This window comes from Melozone crissalis, unplaced genomic scaffold (assembly GCF_028551555.1).
Source record: "Melozone crissalis strain CALT ecotype California unplaced genomic scaffold, PUWL_Pcris_2 ptg000016l_1, whole genome shotgun sequence".
NCBI lineage: Eukaryota > Metazoa > Chordata > Aves > Passeriformes > Passerellidae > Melozone > Melozone crissalis.
This window is the reverse complement of record NW_026535794.1, coordinates 39,208,826-39,226,601: the sequence shown is the minus strand read 5'-3', so window position 1 is coordinate 39,226,601 and position 17,776 is coordinate 39,208,826. Positions and strand designations below refer to the sequence as shown.

The window sequence follows — 17,776 nt, the reverse complement described above, 5'->3', positions numbered from 1 at the left end:
TCAGTAAGTTGGCAGAGGAAGAGAGAAGATTCCAGGGTGCTGTTTCTACCATCAATCTCAGAAGTGGTGACCTCCACCAATAGTTGCAGTATATGGTTAAACACACATGGGATGAATACCCCTGAGTTCCCAAAACTTCCCATGTCACTATCATCATACATTGCATATAATGCTTGAAGGTTCCCCTTAGATTTGACTATTAGCTGGTTGGTTAAGTTTTTTAATTTAATAATTTAAAAATATGTGTGAAGGCTTGTTTTCAATATCCTGATGCTTTTCAAACTTGAGTCTTTGGTCCTACACGAGGTTTTCAGGCCTAAGTGGAGTGCAGGGCTTCTAATCAGCTACAGTGTGTTTGCTTTCTGTGGCACTGGGCCCGGCCCTATGGAGATGGCATCCCTAAATACCTTTCAGAGGAAGAAAATAACTGGATTTTCATCATAACTAGAGCATATGATTATATTATGTACAGAGAAAACAGCTGCCCTTTTCTGGGATCTGCTTAGTTCTCTTAAATTCAATTAATTCTTACCTTACTAAAATGCATTAGCTTTTCTTTTTAATGGCATAAGCAATGTACTTTTTCTATAAAGAGCAGTAGAATAAGTTTGAAGATTTTAAACAATTATTTTTGGTACAGTTTTTATTTTAAAGGTAAATTAATTTATCATTGCACTTTTCAAAGTCAAGAAGAATTGCAACATTAACATTGTAATGTAAATACAATGTACTGTAAGAGAACTTGAAGGTCTGCTAGCCAAAGAGTATTTAATCTTGTTACTTCTTCATTAAAGCAGAGAATTGTAATGGAAATGTTGGCAAAACAGGACTGCAGACATTACTGTCTGTGGACTCGTCATTTACTGGAGGGGATAATGGCTTCTGGGCAGCATTTTTGTTGCATTTTCTGTAAAGCAGCTTTGAGCTCTTCAGTATGGTCTGAACAAACATACAGCAGTAGCAATGGTTATTTGTGTTTCCACATTATTCCATCTCTCAACAGTTGGGTCAAGCTACCTGGCTGATGCTTAAGACTTCTTATACTGAGGAGGATGACTAGCTTCCAAAAAAATCACTGAAGTCCTTGATTGCTATGACAGCCAGTCATCAAGAGCAATAATAAATGGTGACTCTTTCTTGGGCACTTTTTTGGGGAGTAGGACAGATGTGAGATGGTGGCTCTTGGTTGGTCATGCTGGTGGGGCAGCAGAGCACATATTCCACTTACATCTGGCAGTCCCTGCATAGGCAGGTATAGCTGTGGGTGGGGTTATGTGCAGTTTTTTGGCAGCAGGGGTTAATTTTTAATCTGTATGTATGCTTTAAGTGGAGCGATTTTATGGGTTTTCTGCCTCCCAGCTATGATCTTGTTCTTGCTGTCCAACCTAAACACAGGCTTTCTTCTGCCCTTTTATCCTGCAGAGAGCCTATACCTGCATGCTGATGGTGATTAGCACTGCACTGGTGGTGAACATTCTCAGGATGCATTCTCAGGATGCATCCCTGGGTCCCAGGGTTCGGGCTGAGCACACTGGGTGCCTCGCAGCGCCGAGCAGTCCAAGGCGCGCTGTGTGGAGTTCCAGCGCTGGGAATGCCTGTCACAGATTAGACTTTGGCATGCTGCAGTCATGGCTTTTCACTCTGCAGAGTGCATGGCATGGCTTGTTAACTACTGCAGATACTGGAACTGTGAAATCAAATGGCCTTGAGTCAAGACTGGCGGGGCAGGAAGAATTAAATTAACTTTCTGTGCCAGCAGAGTTCCTTGCATCTTGAGGAAGAGCTTTGCTGAGGGAGGTCAGCGAGATTTTTCCCTGCTGTCCTTTTCTTTCCCCTACGTTTTTGTTCTTTGTTATTCCACCTCCACTGTCATGCTTTTAATTCTGACTGGGAGCTGCTAAACAGAAGAACGGAAAGCCAAACTTACTTATCTCCTGGTCAGGAGTGCTCATCCCCCACTCCTCTCTTTTTCCTTCCTTGGCTCTGACGGAATGAGAACTCTCTGGCTTTTCCAGGCCTGGGTGGCTTTCTGGGATCTTTTGTGAAAAAGGAAATTGTAGTGAGTTTGTTCAAGCAGTCTCTTTGTGGACTTCTGAACACCAGAGCATCCTGCAGGGACTAAAAAAGTAAACTGAAATAAATTCTGGGGTGATTCTGTCTGGAGGACTGAATAGATGCTATCTTTTGGTAACTTCAGGTTTTTTTCCAAATGAAGGTGTCTGTGATGAGTGTGAGGAGCTTGAAAGTAAGTTTTAATAGGATGAATAGGATTTGATGGATAAGAAGAAAAGTATAAGAAGAAAAGTACTGTTCTCATCCCTAATCTGGTAGCTGTTCAAAGACTTAGGCAGAATACACACTTTATATCTAAATTTTCTGAAGAGCACTTGGATGTCTTTTCTCCTACTGTGTACTGGATAAGTGTTGGATCATATGAAAATAAGTTGTTTTAGCTAATTGTGTGCATTCCTTTTTGGGATCAATCCCATACTTTAGTTAATGACAAATTATCTTCAGTTTTTCAGTTTCTGCTAAACAGCATACAACAAAAAGGGTAAAATAATGACTGAAACAAAAAGGAACATTTCTACTTGGACAACTTCATGCAGTCAGAAATTTTCTGTATGTTAAAGTAGGAAATTTTCATCTATGTCTATTCTGCTGTCTGATCATTTTAGCAGTATTGGTTTCCTGTGGTTCAACAAGTCAGTGGTGAATCTTCCTTAAGAAAAATCATGAACAGCTTCAGTAGCAAAGTATATTGTTTTAACAATCTCTTATCAGTAGTTTTTTTTAGTGTTAATGATAGTATTTATAAAACTGAGAAGGTTTATAAGTTGTTCTGAGAAAGATGGAACTTGAAAAAATATTTACAATTCTTTTCTCCCTTTTTTTTTTTTTTTTTTGGTACCGGGATTGAAAGGATAATTGTAAACACCCTGATGAATTTACAGGGCCTCTTGTCACTGAGTGTGGACAGTTGTCTACTTAGTTTAACTTAATGGTACTGATGTGCCTTTGAGGCAGTCTGGTAGAATCCTCTTAGAGTCTGTCCAAAGTTAACACATTTGGTGACTGGCAACAAGTATGGTTTTTACTGTAAAGAGGCATATGCTTAGCAAGATGACACATCTGAATATTGCAATGTAAATGTCCTCACTTTTTTACTTTTTTTTTTTTTTTCCCCTGTAGCGCTCTCCCCCTCCATCTAAGCAGTAGGCTTCAAGCTTGAAGGCAGTTAACAGGAGATATATTTTAATTTTAAATTCTTTGCCAAGGTGTCCGAGGCAGATAAAGCAGGAAACCCAGTAAGTCTTCTGCAGGGACCGCTGAATGCTTGCGCCTCACTTATCCAGTGCTGTTTTGGGCACATTGGAGGGGAGGTTATCTCCACTTGGATAAAAGCCAGATCTTCTGAGGCTAGAATCTTCCTGCTACCTGATGGAGATAGTAATTGGTCCTCTGAACAAATGTCTGCTGAGACCATTGGGCTAGACAGGCAGCAGCAGGGCCCATGAGAACTTGTGACAGGAGGTGCTCATGGCCCTCATTAAAGCTTGTCCTGTTATCAACAGCTAGATCAGATAAGGAAAAATTATGCAAATTGTTTTTTTTAAGCATGCTAGGGTGGTTTTTGGTTTTTTGATTTTTTTTTCTGGGAGTCACAAACCCTGCCAAAGTAAGCTTTCATTCTTCTTTTAAAAGTATGTAGGATGCGTTAAATATGCTTCAAAGCAGCTTGCACTGTGAGTGTTTCTAGCATAGAAATACTTTTCTTTAAAACTGTGGATCTTGTCACAAGTCCAAGATGACTTTTAGTCTTCTTCAGACTTGCTTCTGTACCTGCTTTATATTTAAAACAGGCTAGCCTGTAAGGTACTCCTATCCCTTCCCAGAAAGAAACATTCTGTTCCCAGAAAGTTGGTGCTGTGGAGCGCGGTAGTATTGTGACAGGTGAGTAATAGAGAATCAGGGATGCAATATGTCCTCAGTTGCACTCTGGCTAGCTTCAATGGGTGTTTTGCATGAGAAAAGTAAGAAGGATTTGGCTTGTGCTGTAATAAATCCCACTCAATCCTATTGAAACCCTGCATAGCATCCAGTGATAAAATGCTTACTGGTTCTGTCCCTTGATTTCTGCGTGCAAAATCTTTCTTAAATTACCTTTTGTGGGTGACCTGTAGCCAGACAGGTAAATGTGAACTAATCTGGTACTGATCTATTTTTTCAATAGCTGGTTATCGTGGGAGCTGTAGAAAAATTAAACCTATGAGGATTTTATGTTTGACTAAATAATTAAGTGACCTTATAGTTATTTTTCTTCCCTTAAAGGTAACATGTGCAGGCACTCTGTTGTGGGAAATCAGACTTTGTAAATGTCAGCTCTCATGAGCTGACTCATAAAAATGGGATCTCATGGCTTTTCTCAAATGGGTGGTTAATTCAGTGTTTTACTGCACTCCAGGAATGTCTCTCTTTAAGTTTACCTGTTCCATGTGTGAAGCAGTCTCATTTTATAGGTCTCTCAAAAATATCAGGTGACCATACCATAAATGAAGGGAAGACGCACTTCTACTAATCTCTTCAGCTTTGTTTCCCTCAGATTGACATATTCATTCCTAGAAGACTCTGTTTGAACCCTGCTGTTCCCCAAATCACAGTATTTTCACTGCAGAGCAGTGAAGAGGATCCATCTCTTCAACCATTGCATTGACTGCATGCTTTGAGGCCAAGCTTCGAATTTGTCCTTGGCAAAGATGAACAAGGTCTCTCCTTGTTTTCTCTTCATCTGTAAATGTCTAACCATACTGACTGATGGCTAATGAAGTGTACAGAAAGTGCTAGAGGTTGAGATGCTTTGCCTGTGACTCAGCATGATTTTCTCTGCTGTTCAACAAATACTGCTAATAATTGTCAGATTTTATTAGATTTGGCTTTTTTGTTTTCTATTTCATGCTGTATATTATGCTAATTTAGAAAATGAAATAAGAAAAAGTGTTATTTTTTTCTTGCATGCATTGGTGACCAAAAAACCCCCATTTACTACAGAGTTACCAGAATCCAGTTCCCAGCTATAATGCAGATAGATGCTTGCAGATAGTTCTCCCTGGTTGTAAAGGACTGAAAAAAACTAATGAAGAAATAAAAGGTTAATGAATATTTTTGCATGCCTCAACATTCATTGATTGTTCTGAGTTATGCCTGAACTTTCCCAGAATACTCTTAAAGCTTTTTTGGTTTTTGATTTTGTGATGTGTGTTGGTAGATTGTTGACAAATGTGTCATTCAGAGCAGCTGAGTTGAAGTAGGTGTTTATTGAAATGGCTTGATGCTTTCATTCTTCTAAACTGCCACTGACCCCACCTGTTTGAGGTTTGAGCAGAAAATAGCTACTTTTAAAAAAAACCTTCCAGGCTGAGGAACTCTTTAAATGAGCCTACTGCAATGAAACCCATCCTATACTAGAAAATACCAAAAGTCCAATAAAAATAATGGCAACACAAACACAAATACAAATGAGATAGAGCTTGAAGTGAAGATAAACTTACTGAATGTGTCTAATCAGCCTGTAATTTAGGTGGTGAATTGATGAGACCAGTTGTTTGTATTGATATTTCCAAAGCATTTGAAATGTTTGTTCAGAACAGCTAATTAAGATGGCAAATAAATAAAGGCCTCCAGAGTGTTGAGAATGATTAACCCTGCAAAATAACAGAGACTTACTGCAGTTATGTAAAAAGAACCTTTTAGTTTTGGTATTAATTGAAGCGAAACTGAAATAGTTACTTCAGAAGGTTCTTTTAACCAAATGGATCTTTAATACAGATTTCTTTACTCTTTTCAGTGAAAGAACAGAAAATGAAGCTCTAATAAGGTAAGAATTTTTTTTATTCCACTTTAGTAAGATATTCAAGTTAATTTGAGATAATTTTAACAGATATACTCAGCATTTTGGGCTAGATCCTGGACCAGTAGGTTTCACATTACACTAGTAGATCCCAGTTTGCGTCAGTGTGTCAAAGCACAAAAAAGAAAGAGAATGAGTCTAACAATATTTAACTTTTTTGTGGTTGTTGTTATTGAAGCACTATTTGTTCTTTAATCAAAATAAGATGCCTTCATAGATTTGGAAACTTCTTTTTGTGTGTGAGGAATTTACAGGTAATTATTTGTCAGCAGATGCTATAGTTTTCACTACGCAGTCAATGAAAATCTTTGTTTTCTTCCAGTTTGAAAATGAAACATTAGAGAATGTGCTGATAAAATAAGTAGCTTGGTCACTGATTTTTGGTTTTTGAGGTGTGGTGGTGGGAGTTTATGAATTATGTAGTTCAATAAATAAAGGAGGGGTGAACTCTTCTAGGAGTGAATATTTCCCCTTATATATAACATAGTTCAGCTGCATTCTGTAAATGGACTCTCAGTCATCTGCTAGATGAGCAAAAGGCAGAAGAAGGTCTTTCAATATACTAATGAACTGTAATGGATGTTAAAAAAGTGATTTTATCTTTCCATTTCTTCCATTGCTAGTGAGGATGCTGACATTCATGTGGTGTGTCACCTAGAAAATGAAGCATCGCTGTCGAATAACAAAACCAGGTGTACAATAGCAAGTTGTTCTGACAGGCAGCTGAAGTATGAACCTCTTCAGAGCATTACAAAAATACATAATTACTTTTCTGTCACAATTAATATTTCAATTATAATAGTCATTCTCAGAATTCCAAGGAAGGGAAGTATTGTTGGTTATTGGGTTTTTTTTCCTCCTGTATTTGCCTGGTTTGGTTTTTTGCATCAGTGGTTAAAGTAAAATTTTGCAGAGTTGTTAGCTGGATTTCATACACCTATTTCAAGTCAAATGACTTCCAAATGGAAGTGTGTTCATAGGAAATTTTTTTAAAAGCTGTTAACATCAATAAAAGTTGATATGTCTGCATAAACTGTGTTCCTGGTTTGCAGAGGGGCATTCTTGGAATAGGGAAGAGGGAGGCTCAAAAAGAAAGGCATTTAAGCTATGCAAAATATAAACTGCTAGAAACCGCAAGTGAGTAGAAATGTGAAGTATTAATGGACAAAACAGTAGTGTTGTGAAAAAGTAATGAGGTGTCATAACAAATGGTGGTGTTAATAGCAGACTATCTTTGCAATTCTTACTTTGTATTGGTACGTGGAGAGTATGTGCATCTATTTGCAGTTACAAAGGTGTGTGCTTATGTAATACATCTCTGAGGCAGCAAGATGCTGCTGTTTTTCCCCCAATCAGTGAGAAGGACTGAACACCCTTCTGTAACAGGGCTAATGAAGCTAAGGAACTTTATAATGTGTTGAGAACCACATGAGTAGTGCAGGGATTTAGTAAATGCCAGAAGAAATTCTAGTTCTGAGCAGTCTTTGTACACTGATCTCATCAGCATCCATGATCCAGGAAGAACACAAGTCCTCCTTCTGTCTCTTTACCAGGATTCAGCCATACAAGCACTGGGCAAACGTTGCAGAAACGAATTAAACTCACTGTGTCTGTAGGTGATCACCTAACACAAGGGAGCCTTATGTGGAGCCTCTGAAGGCCACAGTAACACAAATCCCTAAGTAATATGCCTAAGTAATATAGCATGACAGCAGTAGTGGAAATTTACTTATTTTGTTTACTCAAGTCACAGCTGGAAGTATTTTAAGGTATACGTTGCTCACTCCTGGATTTCTGCCTTGGCAGTGCCTGCAGAAGTACCAGGTCATTTTTATGTGAATTGACATATGGGCAGTAGAAAACCACCTGCCATCAGCCATCTTTTTCTATCTACGTTAACTGTAGTATTTAGTAACTACTGGTCCAGTTTGAGCTCAAAGTTTTCAGTTAGGCTGAAAATGAAGCTATGCTGGTCACAGTGCTGTTCATCCCAAATTTCCAGGTCATACAAACGGGTGCAGCAGAAGCTGGAAAAGCTTGTTAAAGATGTTTGCTGCCTTCCCCTTGCATTTGAATTGACTTTTCTCTGTTAGTCTCTTTAGTCAAAAGCTATCTCTAATACACCACCACAGATGCTGCACAATTGACTCAGGAATCCCTGTTTAGGTTTGCCAAGCAGGCAAACTATTTATCTCAGGTAAGAGAATTTTGAGGTGTGATGTGGTTAGTATCTAAAAATATCAGTATAGGGAGATGGGATAGGGCTCCAACAGACAAAAACATAGCAAGATAAGGAAGAGGAGTTCACGTTGGAATTACGATACCGTGGGTGTAATTAACCACTGGAAACGCTTAGAAAGGAATGTGGTAGATCACTTGGAGTAATTAAATCAAGATTAGATCTGGTTCTGAAATATCTTCTAGTAGAGTTACAAGTTCTTGTGCTTTGTAAAGAAATTGCTGCATGAGGTATTACAGGCTGTGCCAGGCAGGAAGTCAGACCAGATTACCATAAGAGTTCCTCCAGGCCTTTTAAATCCACATCTCCACCAACAAAAGCTCTTATGTGGTACAGCCTGCCACAGAATTTCCAAAATCTGAGGTGGAGCAGGTCACTCTTGTTTCAGTGGTGAAAGGTTGAAAAGTCTTTGGGCAGATCCCTGCAGAGACGCTGTGGTGGGTACTCAGCGCCGCTGAGCTTGTACATTGTGTGCTTCAGCCCTGGGCACCAATACTGAGCCAGCTCCTGCTCTGTCTGATCAGCCCATAAATGCATCCTTCTGCACAATCTTCTAATGTTATACCTGACTTATTTAGTGGTTTGCATTTTTTATTGTGTTCAGTGAAAATTAATAATTATTCTGTAAAGCTTATTGAATCCCTTCTGTGATACAAGTAAAGTCCTGAAGTAGTTCAGAATTTTCTTCAGTTGCTCAATGAGCATAATTCCATTGTCTTTAACACTGGATCTTCTATAACCACTCTTAATATCCCTATGAGTAGAAAGGGCAGGGAACATTTTTAGCAGATTGTGTAGAATTCCTAGGATAAAAGAATCTGCTTTCCCCAAAACTGAAAAAGTAGTAACTTGTATGTTTGCTCTGGGATGTGCATGGAATAGTGAGAGTGGAGGACACTCATCTTTTAATTCTCTTCAACTACAGGGAAGTGTATTCCTGTCTTACTGGATAAGAGGCAGTAGATCCTTTTAATAGAAAAGAGATTAAAATATATCAAAAAGTAATTTTATACCAGAAGAAATACAAAACACAATGGTGAACAAGAATAGCCCTTACAAGAATAGCTTACTTTGATAAGCTCATTAATTTCAACATTCAGAATTAATCAGGAATTACCGTGCAAAGTCTTGCAAATGGAAAAATCCATCAACTTGAGCTCAGAATTATGTCCCCCTAGGTTGCATAGCTTTTGTTAGAGGAATGTCTAGTGTAATTCCACAGCAGCATGACAGGAAGAACAGCTAAGAGTTGTCCTGGCTGTATGTGGGGATAAAAACTTACTCAGGAAAGTTTTCATGTAATTCTGGCCCTGTAGAAAGATCTATGAAAAAGCTTTTCTGTAAAATTATCTAGGGTAAATTCAAGAGTGAGCCCAGGAATATTAGAAGATTTTTTTTCCCAGAATACCTGATACCCAGCCCTACAGCAGGTAGTTTGCACTTGGTGCCTGACCTCCCTACTGCTCTCTCTCCCCGGACTCTGTACTTATGGTTTACACATGGCAGCCTAGACCTGAATTGGAAAAAATACTGGACTAAACAATAGAAAAACTAAAGTAGAAAAGAGAGATACCATTGTGTTTGATAAACCAAAGTAAGGTGGTTGAGGTAAATACGTTTGTGTCCCTCCATGTGGAGGCAACACCTGCTTTCCTGGACATCCAGGAAAGAGGACAATATGCTGGAAAAAGATAAAAAAAGGTTATTTACCCTTGCTAGTAGGTTAGGGATTCATGGCTGTGGTGAAAGGAGAGAAGACTTTGGTTAGTCAAGAATCAAACATATTTTTTTGGTTGCCATGCAATAATAGTTGTGATTTTTTTAGCATGAGAGTTTCTTCTGTACCACGTCTCTTCAAAGTATATTACATGCCTATGGTTTTTACAAATTCCTGATAACCATAATACTGACTGTGGAGAGTATTTAAAAACAAACTTCAGGATGTCTCTTTTTCACATGTTTTTTCAACCAGTGAGTCACTCTTAATGGATACTTCAGTTCTGAAAAGGAATGGAGAAGGCAGTGCCATGGAAGAAAATTGCCCTCTCCATTAGTAAGGTATTTGAGACATCATATTGCTGCTATTTCCTTCCATGTGAAAGCTCATGGCTAAGTCATTTAATGTAAAGGAAAACAGTCTTTTCTACCACAGAAGAAGTGCCTCTACTGGACAGCAGCACACAGGCCTGCAAAATTGACTTTGGTTATCGCCGAGGGTTTCCTTGGCGTTTCTTTCTGTCCAGGCAATTAATGCTGTAAAAGCATTCCAGATGACAGAAAAGAGCAGTTGTGTTGAGGTCTGGGGAGTTCCTTTGGCGCATCTCCAGTGCGCTGCTAGTCCCAAATTCATTGTTTGTATCTAAGAACTGCACTTGCTTTAAAAGCTCAGTTTTACTGCATTTGAAAGCTATTCAGTCTTGTTTCCTGCACTTTGTTTACTTAATAACCCCTATAAAGAATCCACAATTTTGCCTGGGTAACTTGCTGCTCTCTTCCAAGAGAGAAATATACTGGTTTTTAAATTTTTTAATCCACATGCTAGGCTGGAGCACAAGTGAGTGTAAAGAAGTACCTGGTGCTTAGCCCTGTGCTCGCAATGTCTGCTCAGATGGGAGTTAAGCGTGCTGTGCTCACTGTTACAGAACTCTCCAAAAGTGTCAATTCAGGGAAATTCTGCTGCCGTGAGAGAACGGGAGCATCAGGAATGTTCTCTCCCACTTAATGGAAATGTGGCTTTTGGTGACCAGTGCATTTAGAAAATAGCAGACTGTGTGTATGTGCTCATTGACAGAGTCCAACTTGAACATCACAGGGATGTTCAGGGCAGCAGATCCTGCTGTGTGCTGCAGCCCTGGGAGACTGGATGAGGCTCTGGTAGCAGCAGGCTGGTACAGCATATGTCTGGCTGCTACCAGAGGGATTTGCAGCTGTACAATTTTTGGGTTTGAGTAACCTTTAGAAAAGTGCATCTGAAAAATTGCCAGGGTGGCCAAACAGATTCATTCCCATCAGCAGGAGAGACAGCTGTTCATTTGACTACATCTGCTTCATTTGGCTGTGTGGATCGTCTTACTGGATGGAATGGGCTCCAGAGACCTGCCTGTGGAGAAGAGAAGCAGGTAGGACAACGTGCACTGTGTCAGAAATTCTCTTCATCTTTGACATTACAGAAATGACCTTGCCTTATGGATGTGGTGGAGGGGTAGGTGGCTTATCTAATTGTTTGACCTTTGCCCATTTGCCCATAGCCCCTCTGTTTCTGACCTGAGGGATCCTACATCTACAGAACAGATGGGTTAACTACAGAATATTTCAGATGGCTGCACCCTGCTGATAGCACTAGTCAAAGCCTCCCACCTGCCCCAATATATTACTGTGAAAACATGGATAAGAGTAAAAGATTGGAAAAGTCAATGTTGGCTGAATAATAGTCCTAATCTCTATAAGCAATATGTATTCTCTGCCTTTTTGCTCACTTTAGGGTCAAAAGCCTGTCTAGAAGGTGCTAGAGATCTAGATGGTGTTAGCTAGATTTGCTTCTAGGTCATTCTCATTCAGCACCATCCTCAGAGCAAGCTTTGTTTCTGTTGTTTCAGTTTCCCCATCTGTGGCTTTAATCCAGTTCTCTTTCTTTAATCACATCCTATGTTAAATTGTCCTGCAGCTCTTCTCCAAGTTTAAGGTTTCAGTTGCTGTGCAGGAGACCCTGTGAATGATTTTATTTTGTCAACTGAGGTAAAAAGACAGTAACAACATACACTAAGGCACAAAATCTTCTCTAATCTGTTATTTGACAAGTGCATTTAATTATTTAGCATGGCTTGTAAAAGTAATGAAGTCCTTGTAACATGAGATTTAACACTCTCCTATTAATTTTTCCCTAAGAGGTGGGAGAAGACTGCCATCATTTTGTGTGCAAACTGAGAGCATGAAGTTAATGAGATTTGACTGAGAATACGCAAAAGGGGCTGGAACCTTTCAGTGCTTCTTAAGAGTTTTGCTAATAGGTAGTAAATCCAAGCACATCCCACAGTTAGATAAGATTCTGCCTGTGTTGGCAAACCAGAAGGTGCTGTCTGATGCTTTGCCAAAGCAAAACAGAGTTTTCTTGGACCAGCTGTATTTTTTTTTTTTTTGGAATGTTTAGCTCAGTAAAAAGGAAAGCTGTAAGTCGCAGTCTTGCTCAAGAGGCATCATTCAAAACATTTTTTTATAGCATGATAGATTTCATGTTGCTACAAAATAAATATTTAATCGGTACTAATATTTTTGGTTCCCTCAGGCAGGCAGGGAAGCTCTAACTTTCTACTCAAGTAAGTGCAAATGGAATCTAGCAGGAAGTTCAAAGTAAAATGCATGCATATCACAGAGATTTTTAAAATGGATTTTAGGTCCAGCCTGCCAGGATTGATGGCTGATTTTGTTCCTGACAGAAAATATTTTATCTCAAAGTTAAAAAGCCCCTATCCCCAAAAATGGAAAAGAACCCAAGGAGAATCTGTGTTTGATTGGTTTGAGTTGGGTGGTGAACTAGATCAGTTACAATTACACTGAAAAAAGAAAAAAAAAATAAGAAAGGCAGCCTGAAATGCTTTAATGCTTTGTTTACAGGCACAAAGCTGCCTCAGCCATGCCAGCCCAACTCTGTGACTGAAGGGAACAGTCCAGTGACTCTGTAGAATTGCACTTACTGCTTAGTTTCTAACTCCTTGATTTTATGTCATCTACTGGGCTCTTTATTCAGGGGCTTCACTTTGTAGTACACAAGAATGTTTGTAGAATATGCAGAATGTGTGTGCAGTGAATATTTCTTACCTTGACGGCTGCCCTGTCAAGCGCAGTAGCAGAGTTTGGTTCTTGGATGCCATGAGCCCTCTGTGGGCTCCTGAGAAAGCTCTAGCTCCTGTGATCCTCATCAGACAGGAGCATGGGAGACAAGCACTTGGATTTTGTGCTCCTCATATGGGGGCTCTGCAGAGGGGGCAAGGACTAAATGGAGCCCACTTTATTTTTTCTTCAAATGTGAGCCACTGAATGAGGCTCCTTCTGCTGTTCTCCCTTTCTGCTAAAGAGTCAATAAGAGCTCTTCCCTGGTACCATGATGGGCAGATCTCTATTTGTAATGGATCAGTCTTGAGACTGTCATCATGCTTGCATTTAAGAAAATCTTTCAGGACACATCTGCTCATTAGTGCTCTCTATCTTTTGATCTGTTAAAACTCATTCCCATCCCTCTAGCCATCAGCATCTTTCATTGTCCTTTCACAAATTAATTTAAAAACCAATCATCCCTTCTTTGATTTAATAATCACCAAAAAGAACAAACAGAAGTAAAGGTAAAATAATACAATTTCAGGCGGGAATTTGTGTGTTCTGAACTGAAACTTTAATGCATGTGCGCCTCACAGAAAGGCAACAGGTTTCTCTAATGTTCATCCAGAAATTAGGGAAAGCATTCCCTGCCATGTCTGACTGTCACCAAGGAAAAGTAGTACTGAATTTTTGCTGACTCTGAGGACGTCAGGTTAAAATTTGTCACAGTCCTTTAGTTGTAGTAATATATAACACAGAGAGAGAATACTATTGAGCAGTTATGACAAGTTTTGACATTTCTGATTTCCTTTATATTAAGATGCTAACCATAGACACTATTAATCTCACCCCCTGACTGGGGCTGATTCAGACAGCCGTAAGTTTTCAGATACAGAGTGGGTTTGTGAAATGGTAAGACATACAGGATAGTAAAATTTTCAGTGTAGAGCTGCATTAAAATACAGTGACAGTACTAACGCATCAAGATTTCCAGGTAAGTGGCCACAGTGCAGGTGTTCACCAGCTCTGATTTTCTTGAGGTACAGGATGTTGTGCTTTTTCTGGCCTGAAATTCCATTTCTGAGAACAAATTGATTGGAAAATACTTAGATTTATAGGAGGAGCTCCTGCTTTGCTGGCAGCAAAAGCTAAGTGAAAATGACAGGGAGGGCTCACTTCTTTCTGCAAGTTCTGTCTGCAGTAGGAAAATGGCAGGCTGACCCTGGTGTGTTCCAGCTCTGCGTGGGAGGATTTGATGTACTTTGTTTCCAAAACTTGGTTGTAGTTGCAGCTTTCACATATGGAAAGAGGCAGAGGTTAAACACGAGACTGCTGTAAAAATGTACTAGCATTCATAATTATGTTAACATTTTATTATTCCTTGCTTATGTGAAATAAAAGAATTAAAGGAACATGAAATAATAACAGAAGAGAAAAAAGCAATTTCTTGTTGTTACAGGATCATAAAATCCTAGAATGGCTTGGGTTGGAAGGGACCTTAGAGGTTATCTAGTTCCTCTAGATAACCCCTCTGCCTAAGATATGGACACCTTCCACTTGACTCGGTGGCTCAAAGCCCCATCCAAGCTGGCCCTGAACACTTCCAGGATTTGGACACCCACAGCTTCTCTGGGCAACCTCTTCCAGTGCCCCACCACCCTCACAGAAAAGGATCCTAACCAGGTTCCTCAGTCCTGGTTCTGATAATATTGCAGTCCTTGTTTCAAAACCTTTTTAAATTGCCTTCCTTAAAACCTTCCTTAAATTGCCAGTACAGTTGCTTCAACTAATTCTTAAATGGAGTGGAAATTACACAAATAGGAGTTATTTGAAGCTGCAGAATGATTTTACACTCATTCTTATGTAATGAGCTAGAATTGCACAGCTGACCAAAAACAGTCCTTAATTCAGAATTCCAGCCTGTTTTTCACTTCAGTGGCTTTGTAAAGTTCCCTCTAGTCTTTATGCGCCATTTTATGTGGTTTAACTGAAATTCTGAGAAAATAAAGGAAAATTAACCATGGGCATGGAGAAATGTGGAAGACAGATGAAGTGAGAGATTTCACACAGGAATGGGGCGTAGAGAAAGCAGTTCTGTAAGAATGGTTTGATCGAAATGTTTGGGATGGTAAAGTGACATAGAGAAAAAGTTTTATTAATTGAGAAAGAATGCATGACAGGAAAGATGTGATTTATTGGACTGAAAAAGTCTTCCTCAACAACAGCAAGTGGCATCGTCTCCCAAAGAAAGTGTCAGTCTTATTTGGGAAATGAAAAATTGTTTGAATAAAGACTAGGAAATACCAGTGTAGAAGCTGTGCTTCTGTAGGTGAGCACTCTTGAAGCAGAAACCTTTTCTACATCCACATTCTGACTTGCTTGAGAGAGCCCCATGAATCTGATTCAGGCTTGGGATAAAACCATAAGGTATGTTTTCTCTGCTTGCTCCCTTTTTCCCCTAAATGTTATTATACTGCAGCTTGGCTCTGTCCACACAGTCTGGAGCAGACTGTGTTGTAACTTGCTTTAGCCGCCGCTGAATTTAACAGCTTTTGGCTTGGTAAGGAATGCCTTAGGAGAACTCTTGCTCATCTGTTCCCTGAGCCAAAGGAAAACTCCTCCAGTAGCTTTCCCAGTGTTTTCTCTGGCTAGAACACATAGTTACCGATTGCTAGGTGAAGATACACTATCTTTAATCTTATTTTTGTATTTTTGGTTTGTCCAGCTGACATATTCTAAGATAACCACTTTGACTAAAGCAGTGAAAGAGGACTTTCACAATGGATTTTCTTTTCTTTTCCCTGTACTCCATGTAATTAAATTCTTCCACTGGTGGGAAAAATGCTTTTCCTTGATGTAAATGTGTGGCAAATAGTTGAATGCTGAGCCAGTCAGTCACATTTCCCTGCTAAGCATGCTATTTCCAATATTTTTCATAACAGATTTACTTATCTTTGTTTCCTAGCCCTGTATGGTTTGCTTTCTGATCCTATTGTCATTTAATCTGTCGCAAGAAATGCATCCATTGGGAAATTGTTAAGTTGGATCTCAATAAACATTTGGATTATATTTAGCAAGTACAAATCATTAGGAGATGTTTGCATATTTATTTGTTGAATTTCAGCTTCCACTTCAGGTTAGATGAGACATAAACAATTATATAGCACCTCTGGCAAAGAATTAGTCTTCAAAGCAAGTCAAAGTAACACTGGGAATTTGGAGGAAGATTCCTGAAGTTTTAGAAAGAACTGTGAAAGGCTTGTGCTTTGTTTTAGCTCCATACATTTTATGTCAAGTATGGAATTAATGTTGTAGACTTTTACTCTGATACATCTTGTTTGTTTTACTCTAGTATATATTTCTGACAAATATTTATGGCAGCACTGGTCAGAGTCTGCTCCTTTGCCTGCCTCATTAATGTAAAAATTACCCTAATTTAAAGCCAGCTAAAATATTTCAGGGGTGGTGGTTTGTTTGTTTGTTTGTGTATTTTGTTTGAGGTGGTATTTTTGTTTGTTTGTTTTTTATTTTCCCTGGGTCTAGTCATCAGAGTCTCCATTGTACTTTGTAACAGAGACCACAGATAACTCTGATCTGCCAGAAAGGTTTTAATAGGTTTTATGCAAGATCCAGGATCAGGAGGCCAGGTACCATAGCATGCTTTTGTGCCCTAGCAGAGGAAATACCTCTTTGGATGTGTTCTTGGCCTGCTTCATTTTAGAAGAATCTCTGTGTAAATTATGGGTGAAAATTAACGTAATTAATTGTAATTAGTATAGTGTTTATAGTGGATACATGTTCCAAAATCTTCAACAACAGTGCAGGAGACTTCATAGTTTCCAGGAACTGTAGATTTACAGTAGCAATTAGATCATTTAGGCCAACCCTGAATACCTTTTGAACTCTGCATTTACTGTCCATTTGTGTCTTTGAAAATCCTCCCACTTATTGACAATTAGATTTGATGCCTTGTTACTTGTGTACATGAAAGCATATTCTTTCTGTTTGTGTCTCAGTGTGCCTTATTTATTTAGTAGCATTGTTGGATTTTAAGTTCTGGAGATAAACCAAAGCATTAAGGGCACAAGGCTTACCTGCTGTTCATTGCTTGTCCTTTCTTGCATGCCTAAAGGAAAGACTTGCACTGAAAGTGAGATTGATAAGCTTCCAATTCTCAAAACAAAGTGCTATTTTTATTATATAGTAAAAGACTTGAGACAACACTTTGCTTGGTACTCTGTTCCTACACATTCACGTGTTCTTTGAACTCTGTCCTCAATATTTGTCCTATAAAATCTTTGTTGTTTAAAGGGGCAAAAACAATAAAGTGCATTTTAGAACGTGTGATCCCTTAATGTTATTTCAAACTTTGATGACAATAATCAAGGGTTGGAGTCTGTACTTTGATTAGCAGAAAGATATCCTTGAACTGTATTTTCTTTTTAGCCACGTGTTTCTGCAATCATTTCCAGTTTTGCAGAATATTATGTTCAAAATACTGTGTTCTGTATGAAGTTCACATAAACTTATTTTTCCTATTTCCCAAGCATGAGGAATCATTTGTTAGTACCTAGCCTTGTCTCAGAAAATTAAGATTACTCAATCTGCATTTGTGATCTATGACATTGAATTCTTCCCTCTACTTCCTTCATTTTCTTCCACCTAGGGAGGCATCCATTTTTCTTGAAGTTCTAGAAGAGCGTCGTGTACAAGAATCCCTGCCCTACATTGCGACTACTCTTTCTCTTTTTTTTTCTTTTTATTTCCCTGGTGTTTGCAAGACCAAAATGTAGTTTTCAGTGGATTAAATTTGTAGA

At 39.0% G+C, this 17,776-nt stretch overlaps 1 protein-coding gene across 6 annotated transcripts in view; it reads left to right on the top strand.

Annotated features, from left to right (window-relative positions):
- The window catches only part of THRB (thyroid hormone receptor beta), a 166,132-nt gene that overhangs the window by 37,003 nt on the left and 111,353 nt on the right, over window positions 1-17,776 (top strand). For 4 of the 6 annotated variants that reach the window (XM_054273748.1, XM_054273750.1, XM_054273749.1 and 1 more), the window contains one exon: window positions 5,846-5,875. The gene's annotated coding sequence lies outside the window, so the exon portion shown is untranslated. Of the gene's footprint in view, window positions 1-4,748; window positions 4,767-5,845; window positions 5,876-11,244; window positions 11,267-17,776 lie in introns of those variants that run through there. The other 2 variants (XM_054273751.1, XM_054273754.1) reach the window with 2 other exon arrangements.